Raw genomic sequence first — 8740 nt, 5'->3', positions numbered from 1 at the left:
CTTAGAATCTCCCTAATATTAATATTATGATCCATAATTTAGTTTTGGTTGCATTTGATGGGTATGCCTTTGCCCATCCTAACTTTTATCCTTTCTAATTTAGATTATAAATCCCATCACATCAATAATTACATTAAATGAAAGCAAATTAACAAATACTGATGAAAAGATAGAGATTGGAAAAATTATGAACATATATGAATGATACAACCACGTTCGATCCATAAGGAACTTTAGTTTTAATGACACAAAGCACCTGAAAGTAAAAGAACAGGGAAAGCCACACCAGGCAAAGAGTAACCCTAAGCTAGTTGAAAAAGGCCATTCCAGTATCAGGGAAAAAGTCCACTTTCAGATCCAAAAATGATAAAATGGTCAACCCAACAAAAAAATATAAAGTACATAAATATATGGGTACCTGACAACATAAGCCCCAAATATATGATTTTTAAAGAAAAGACAGAACTGAAGGGATTAATAGAGATTTCAATAATAATAATTGGAGATTTCACTCTATACTTTCAATAATAAAAAGAGCAACTAGACAGAAAACCAGCGGGGATACAGAGAACTGAAGACGCCATAAACCAATCCGTCCTAACCGATATCTTGCAAACACCTCAGGCACCACATGGCATCACACATATTCTCCGCAAGTACAGGTGGAACATTCTCCACAACACACTGTATCTTAGGCCATAGATATTACTCCATAAATTTTAAAAGATTAAAATCATACAAAACAGCTTTGCACCGTGGCAGTATTGTAGCCAATGAGGTTTATCCAAGGTGCGATTATTGCTCATTAAAATCATACAAAGCACATGATAACAAATCAGCAACAAAAGGAAACTTGGGAAATTTGTGAATTACAAATTGGACAAACCTCTAAATTAAACGTACCTCTAAATAACCCATTCTGTTTCCAGTCACATGAAATACTCAGAAAAGGCGACTCTGGAGAGGTAGGGTGCACCCATACATGAGTGGTTGCCTGAGGCTGGGAGTGAGACCTGGGTTTACTTCCCTGTTTCCACCCTTAAAACAACATAAGGCGGGACTGTTATTACCCTGACTTTACTTACAATGCTATTTAAATAATAAGAGATTAAACTATAGGGTTTGGCACAAATAAAGCCCCCCTTTTTTTAATTACAGAATCATAAGCATGTAATTCTGTAACATAACAATATCACATTCAAGCACACCATATGACGTTTTAGGTGAAATGTTCAAATTAAAACTATAAATTATTACACCCATGTTATTTCCCTACCAGCCACACTGAAACAGAATTTACTTCTGCTGGACCTTGTATTTCTCCCAAGTGATGAGGCCAACAAGCATTAAAACTGGCATCTGGAGTCAAATTTTCTGAATCGCAATCCAATATTCTGATATATTTGAATGTTGCTGTACTTGCAGCCAATAATTTATTTACAATTGCTTATTTTGATATGTGAGAGTACATTTGTTAAACAGTGCTACCACCTGCTGGTAGGTTTTCCAATAATTCACATGATAGCAAATCCTAAAATGGCAAAACAAGCAAACAGACAAATGTAGCTGTAATAATAAACTGGTTATTCTTTTACCTACTACACTCTCTAGTTGTACTTCCATTGTCTCCTTTATAAAGCAGCAAATAAATCTTGGGAGATTAAATGTCTAAACCTTTCTCTTTTCAAGAATTTATAACTACATTAATTTTCTTTACCTTCTAGAATGCATATCTGGAATAATGTTTTACTAAACTTTTATACAATATGATATCAAATTTGTGCTTACCAAAACATAAACTGGTAATCCCCTATCTTGTGTGCACTGAAGACTCATCTGGTGAGGTTACTTAAAATGATGCATTTCTAGGTGTCAAGATCAATTCTATGTGTCAGCTGGAGTGGTTCCATGGAATGCTGAGATACACAGTGTTTCTAGGTGTGACTGTAAATTTGTTTCCCATGAGATTAGCATTTGAACCACAGGACTCAGTAGATAACCCTCCCAGAAGTGGTTGGGCATCACTAATCCATTGAGGACATGAATAGAACAAAAGACTAGAGGAGGAAGAATTCCCTTCCCTTTTTCCTGCCTCACAATTGAGCAGAGACATTGCATCTCTACTTCTCTCACCCTCAGGCTGGGATTTACAGTATCAGCTGATCTGGTTCTCAGGCCTTCAGACTTGGACTGAATTACACCTTGAGGTTTCCTGGTTCTCCAGCTTACAGATGGTAAATTGGGAACTGTCAGCCTCCATAGTCACAGGAGCCGATTTCTCATAATAAATTTCCACATATATACATCCCTTCCCCTTCATCTCCACTTACATACCCTATTAGCTTTGTTTCTCTGGAGAACCTCAATACACTGGATTTCTCTCCCTAATGTTCTAATTATGTCATTTCTGGGATGCAGTCAGGGAAACAAAAATATTATTTTTAATGAGCCCCCAAGTGATTCTCGTGAGCAAAGTTCCGACTTAAGCAAATGATTTATCCAGTTCTTGCCCATAGCTGGCTCTGATCTAGGTCAAAGAACCAGACAGTCTGATCAGGTCAAAAGGCTTTCTAAAACTCAGTTTTTCTTAAGAGAAATATGGGAACTGCAGAAGAATCCAATCACTAGATATTCTATAAGAAGTTTACATTGTGGACAACCTCTTTCCAATATTAAAACATTTGAATAGCCATTAAATTGATGTATGGAAGACAGACCCATATGTGGTAACTGAATTTTCACAGATGGGACAATTAGAAAAAGCTTGTTTTGGTATTGAGTCAGCAATGTTGTACTTCTAATTAATTATCCCACTGTACCATGAAAGAGTTGCTCAAAAACAGTTAACCTTAAAAAATAAAGGGAGAGAAGGGGAAAATGGTCAATACAACTGAGTTTAGAAAGTTAAAGATTAAAGTGATTTTGAACTAGATGTTTCGGAGAAACATACTTACCCACTCAGGGCCTAACTGAACAACGTCAGAGCAGAAAGATGATGTCCAGCAGAAACTGTTAAGAGATTCCTGGCTGTACCTGCATTAGTTTACAGCCTCCAGAGGCTGAAATCTGATTTACCACAATTAGAGAAAAACTAGTGAAAATTTAGCCTTATTTGAGGGAGTGTTGGACATGTACATGAAGGATGTTAGAAGGAAGTAGAGGCTGATTTGGGACACACTGACCTGGGGAAAGCCATTAGGTGCCTTATGATTCTCTATCCCATCAGTGACTTATAAAACCAATGCCGGCATCATATAGGAGGCCTCTGGCCAGTAAAACCATTTATGACCCATTAAAATAAAGACCGAGAATACAGTTCTCCCTGACCGGTGTGGCTCAGTTGGTTGGTCATCCTCCGGCAAAGCAAAGGGTCCTGGGTTTGGTTCCCAGTCAGGGCATATACCTGGGTTGTGGATTTGGTGCCAGGTCAGGGTGTATATGACAGACAACCAGTTGATGTTTCTCTCCCTCCCTTTTTCTTTCCTTTCCTTCCCTGCCTCAAAAATGAAACTGAAAAAACAGAAGTTCTATGACTCCTGCTCCCCACTCCTTTGTCCTCAGACTCACTAGCACTTAGTATTACATGTAGAGCTAAACTGTCCACATGGTAAACAGGGAGACTAGTTAGGAATGGGATGCTTAGGACTGAGTTAGCTGGTCAGGGGGCTGCCAGCTCCTGATTAAGAGTTTTTGATTTGCAGGCATGCTTTCGTCTGGTCATTAAGTCTTCCTCCTCATCCTCCATTATGTTAAACATCTCCAGCTGTTGATGTATGGCTGCAAAGGTACCTTTCAGTCTAGACAGATTTTACCTATGAAAGAATGTGAAACTGGATCTGATTGTCTCACACACTAGCTGGCAGTCCAATCATTATTCTGTTGACTGAAGGTCTCCAGTGATCTGCTATAGTCAAAGTGACAACAGAGTGCAGTCTACTTGGAACCTGACTGAGTTCCAACTGGAACATCGAACTGCTGTCCAAATGGGAGTGGTTCCGTGGGTGCATAACACCAAACTCAGGGAGTTACTTTTATTGATTGGTCCCAAGTACTAAAATTCAAAAAACAATATCTCTATTTGAACCACAGAAGAAAAAAAAACCCTCAATTTTTAATTTCATATTCCTGCCAAATATATTAAATACCTGAATTTAGAAATAATAGGCACTTCTGGTCAAAATGGAGGTATAGGTTACAACTAGACTACAAAACAAATACTACCCAGAGTGGTCAGAAAATCAAGATGTATGGACGTCCGACAACCAAGGAATTAAAGAAGTCACATTAATCCAGATGAACAGAAAGGGCAGAGATGTGGAGACACGGAATGGGCAGTCCCACGCCCACATATGAAGGATAAAAATTGTGACAGATACCTTGGAGTGAGGTACCCCAGCCCCACATCAGACCACCCAGGCCTGGGTTCCAGTGCCAGGAAGATAAGTCCCCCTAACTTTGGGCTGTAAAAATCAGTGGGGGTTGAGGTGGTGGAAGAAACTGCAGGATTCTCAGGAGTTTTCTCCTGAAGGGCCCACAATAGATTCAGAACTTATGCAAATTCACTCCCTCCGGGCTTCAGAACAGGGGCAGCAGCTGGAAGGATGCCAGTGGTACACTGAAAAATCGAAGTGTCCATCACCAGGGCAAGTTCCTCCTAGACAAAACTCCAGAGGCCAGACCCTTTTTAAGCCCTCCCCCACACAGAGCCACAGAGCAGCCACACCATATCCATCAACCTGGCTCACATGGGTTGCCCTACCCTAGTGATTACCTAAAGTTCCACTCCATTCAACCTACTGGTGAGTGTTTTCTATGACAGGCCACACTACTAAGGCAAGGAGTCAAAGCGGCTTTACCTAATACATAGAAACAAACACAGGGAATCTGCCAAAAGGAGGAGACAAAGAAATATGGCCCAAATGAAAGAACAGAGCAAAACTCCAAAAAAAGATCTACACAAAATGAATCTATCAAATGCAGAGTTCAAACACTGGTTATTAGGATGCTCAAGGAACTCACTGGGTACTTCAACAGCATGAAAAAGACCCAGGCAGAAGTGAAGCTTACACTAAGTGAAATAAAGAAAAATCTACAGGGAACCAATAGTGGAGTGGATGAAGCTGAGAATCAAATCAATGATTTGTAACATAAGGAAGAAAAAACAACCAATCGGAACATCAAGAAGCAAAATGAATTTAAAAAAACAAAACAAAACAAAACAAGAATAGGCTAAGCAGCCTCTGGGACAACTTCAAATGTACCAACAGTCAAATCATAAGGGTGCCATAAAAAGAAGAGAAAGAGCAAGAAATTGCAAACTTATTTGAAAAATAATGAAAGAAAACATCCATTATTTGGTGAAGGAAATAGACACACAAATCCAGGAAGCATAGAGAGTCCCAAACATCATGGACCCAATGAGGACCACACCAAGAAACATCATAATCAAAATGCCAAAGGTTGAAGATAAAGAGAGAATCTTAAAAGCAGCAAAAGACAAAAAGATAGTTACTTATAAAGCAGTTCCCATAAGACTGTCAGCTAATTTCTCAAAAGAAACTTTGCAGGGTAGAAAGGACTGGTAAGAAATATTCAAAGTGAAAAGCAAGGACCTGCAAACTAAATTACTCTGTCCAGCAAAACTATCATTTACAATGAAAGGGCAGATAAAGTGCTTCCCAGACAAGGTAAAGCTAAAGGAGTTCATCATCACTAAACCATTATTATATGAAATGTTAAAGGCATTTATTTATTTATTTTTTAAAGATTTTTATTTATTTATTTTTAGAGAGGGGATGGGAGGAAGAAAGAGAGGTAGAGAAATATCAGTGTGTGGTTGCCTCTCATGTGGTTCCCACTGGGGACCTGGCCTGCAACTCAGGCATATGCCCTGACTGGGAATTGAACTGGAGACCCTTCAGTTCTCAGCCCACATTCAATCCACTGAGCTATGCCAGCTAGGGCAAGGCACTTTTTTTTTAAAAAAAAAAAGGAAGATCAAAACTATGAACTTTAAAATGGCAATAAATTTACAACTGTCAACAACTAAATCTAAAAAACAAACTAAACAAACTAGCAGATCAGAAACAGAACCACATATATGGAGATCATTTGGAGGGTTATCAGTTGGGAGAGAAAAAGGAGAGAATGGGGGGAAAGGTGCAGGGATTAAGAAGCACACATTTGTAGGTACAGAATAGACAGATGGATGTTAAGAACGGAATAGGAGATGGAGAAGCCAAAGAAATCACATACATGACCCATGGACATGAACTAAGAGGGGGAATTGTCAGAGGGAGCGGGGGATGCCAGGTGGAGGGGGCCAAGGGAAGAAAATTAGGACCACTGTTAATAGCATAGTCAATAAAATATATTAAAATAGGAATAATAGGCAGACATTTCTAATTTTATAGTGAAGAATAGCATTTTTATATTGTTTGCCTATTTACAAATCTTTCTGTAGATCTCTTCTATCACATCAAGTAGCAATAAATTTGACCAAACCAAAAACCAGGAATCTTAAATCTTCTTAATTCTTCTGTTTTCTCTCTCACTTCCAAAGACATTCTACTTTTCAAATTCTCTATTTTTACTTACTAATTTTGGATCTTCTTAGTTCTGTTTATCCTTAGTGCCATCTAGTAGCCTAAATTCATATTTGTCCAGGACTACTAAAATAGCCTAAGAAATCTTCCTGAATTTAACCTTGCCCCTGTCTAGTAAATCTTGTATTCTGATATCATAGCTCTCTTTCTAGATCACAACATATTGATCATATTTTATACTCTGCTTGAAACTCCTCAAATCTTTACTCGTTCCCTTAGGAGCATCCTAGTTCAAGTATGTTCCACGGCCCTGCAGCATCAGCACACAGGATACTAAGGATGCATAAAAGCAAGCTCTGTTCTAAACCTAATGAATAAGTCTGTGCATTGTACCCAGAGTCATGATGGTGTGAATGCACATTAATGTTTAGGAACCAGGGCATTAGGGCAAGATCTGAATTCCTTTACATGGCCCTTCACAAGGCCCTTCATGAAGCAGTCTCTCTTACTTTTCCTGTGACTTCTCTTAACAACTGCCATCCATCCAACCTATAAAGGTGCTCTGCAGTCTCTTCCAACTAGATTTTCAAATGTCTGTACTTTTCCCTGAACCCTCTTTATCATAAAATACCCAACTCCTTTCTTGTTGATCACCATTCATTCTGTAATTATTTCTCCCAAGAAACCTTCCCTGGTAGACTGAGATAGGTGTTTCAATGAGGTACTACAGTGACTCTCTCTATTTCCTCACCATAGAACTTCTCTCACTATTGTAATGGCCACATCCTCCAGAATACTATAAGCACTCTGGAAATAGAAACCTAGTTTAATTTGTTTGTTGTTGTATATCTAACACCAAAAAAAAAGAAAACCCCAAAAGCCCATGTTAAACATATGGTAGATACTTGTTCAGTAAATGTTGGGAAAAAAAGATACCTGGTATCTTAGTTGGGTTTTGCTCCCCTGGCCAAACTATGCAGAAATACACATAGTCTGTATGGAAAAAGTCTAGCCATTATTAACATAGCGAGAACAGCTTGTGTTATATTGATGTAAGCTGGCAGCCAAGGAGAATGGGCTGGAATGCACATGCATGAACAATGATGACTTCACTGTACTAGTCAGTGGGGGCAGTAGACTCCATGGAGTGAGCATGTGTACTGTGTGGCTGTCAAAATCAAAATGAGCAAGTAGAGCAACAAATCTGCAATGAATTCTGCATTAAGCTTGAACGTTCCTGCATGGAAACCATTCAGACGATTCAGAAGGCTGCAGCTATGGGCCATGGTGACTGGCAGCTTCATCCCAATAATGCACCCACACATGCATCATGTCTCATGCAGAGTGTTTTTTTGGCAAAACATTAAATCACCCCGGTGATTCAGCCCCTATACAGCCCATATTTGGTGCCCTGTGACTTCTGGCTTTTCCCAGAAATAAAATAATCTTTGAAAGAGCAGAGATTTCAGACTGTCAGTGAGATTCAGGAAAATATGATGGGGTCACTCATGGCAACTGGAGGAACTGTGTGAGGTCCCAAGCTGCTTACCTTGAAGGGCAGTGAGGTGTCATTGTCCCGTGTACAACATTTCTTGTATCGTGTATCTTTTTCAATAAATGTCTTTTTCACCTTACAAGGCTGGATACCTTCTGGACAGACCTAGTATATTTTAATTTCCAGGAAACCTAATTCTGGAAACCTAGATTGAATGTAGCAGGAGGTGCTCAGTCACTTGAGTGCTGTTAGCAGAGGGGAGACAATCAGAAGGCAGTATTTCAGAAAGATAACTCCAAAGCCCAGTAAACTGTCTAAAAAGTTACTAATCTGAAAGTGAGTTGTCAACATGGGAGATTTAGGTATGCATCAGTGAGGGAGACACTTAGTAAAGTGGATAAGAGCAAGATGGTTTGAAGTGGGACATACAAAATATGGGAAAATTCACCAGGTCAAAGAATGGATTGATTGTAAAGAGAAATCTGCAACCTTAGGAATAGATAATTCACCAAATAAAGACCCAGCTGTTTAGAATGTTATGGTTTTTTGGTTATTTTTCAAGGATACTTTTTTCTTCCCTCTCTCATTCCTTTCATCTACAAATAATTTCTACTACTTTACACTCCAAAGAGGATTTTACACTCCAAGTGATAGCATTTGCATCTTAAAAACTCTCTTATACTCTATGTAGCCACAATGT

The 8740-nt window shown here is 39.0% G+C and overlaps 1 non-coding gene across 1 annotated transcript; it reads left to right on the top strand.

Annotated features, from left to right (window-relative positions):
• Nucleotides 1-744: 744 nt before the first annotated feature.
• LOC119044029 (U4 spliceosomal RNA) lies at nucleotides 745-880 on the top strand. The gene has a single exon (XR_008391634.1). It is a non-coding gene; the product is annotated as a U4 spliceosomal RNA (small nuclear RNA).
• The last annotated feature ends 7860 nt before the right edge of the window (nucleotides 881-8740 follow it).

The sequence above is a fragment of the Artibeus jamaicensis genome, unplaced genomic scaffold (assembly GCF_021234435.1).
Source record: "Artibeus jamaicensis isolate MK-2021 breed Jamaican fruit bat unplaced genomic scaffold, CSHL_Jam_final contig_402, whole genome shotgun sequence".
Classification (NCBI taxonomy): Eukaryota; Metazoa; Chordata; class Mammalia; order Chiroptera; family Phyllostomidae; genus Artibeus; species Artibeus jamaicensis.
This window is presented reverse-complemented; position numbering and strand designations above follow the sequence as displayed.